Raw genomic sequence first — 1,088 nt, 5'->3', positions numbered from 1 at the left:
GGCATCTGTTCCACGTAGCTGGCAGTTGTGGCATCATAGCCCTTCTGGTAGCCATCTTCATATGATGCTTTTTTGGTGTTATCGATCTCCAACAGTGCCTGATTGAGCCCCTCCTCAGCAGCTCCAAGTTTGTTTTTGGCCTCAACGAAGTCTGCTTTGGCTTTGTCTCTTTCCCTTTCAAGTCTAGTAATCGTACGAAGCAGTCTGGTATTGTTGTTCAGCAATGTGATCCTCTCATTATCAGCATCTTCAAACTTTTGGCCCAACGAGACCATCTTTTGGATGAACTGACAAAACACCGAATAGAAGATAATGAGAATATCCATGGTACACGAAATATGCACAAAGACTTATGTGGAAAAAGTTAAGTCACATTACCTTAATACCACTGACAAGTCCAGTGGCGACAAGCCGATCAGGAGTAGCTTCAGACTCCTTCTGCATATCCACAGGGAGCAGTAGACCTTGGGCAAGGGCGAGTGCTGTCTCCGAAGAGCTGGCACTGTCCCCAATGTGAACAGGCCGATCACCCCTAATGAGATTAGGGGTCCAGCTTTCGGGAAGCACTGGAGTACTCGAAGAAGGGGGTTGTTGGACTACAGTAGTAGTTTGGTTGAGAGGTTCTCCAGTCTCTTCGCTCCTGGGACGTTTGTCCCGATGAGCATCGGTAGCCTCAACTGGACTATCTTCCCGAGGAGACGATGATGATCTCGCAGATCCCCCCCTATTGCGACGTGAACGCGGGGGAGGGGCGCCAGTTGATGCTACCCTATTGGTAGCACCTCGTCCCCGTGAGGAGACAGTGAGTAACGAACTGAGGTTGATGGGTTGGTGTGTCATCGTACCTGAGGTTGGAGGTGATCGAGAATATCCGGATGAGGACGACTGACTGGTAATTTGGTGAAGAACGGGTTGTTGTTCGGCAATGAGTTGCCTGCGGCGTGATCTCCTGAGTACCACACGTGTTTGAGGTATACCGTCAGGAATAACAATATCACCTGACTGGCCGGCAAGAGTGACACCACCAGCTTGAAGCCTTGAACTGTGTGGTTGGGGAACAGTGGATGTAGACGCGGCACTAGTGCTGG

The sequence above is a fragment of the Rhododendron vialii genome, chromosome 4a, assembly GCF_030253575.1.
Source record: "Rhododendron vialii isolate Sample 1 chromosome 4a, ASM3025357v1".
Lineage (NCBI taxonomy): Eukaryota > Viridiplantae > Streptophyta > Magnoliopsida > Ericales > Ericaceae > Rhododendron > Rhododendron vialii.
The sequence above is the reverse complement of the archived record's forward strand: the minus strand, read 5'-3'. Positions refer to the sequence as shown.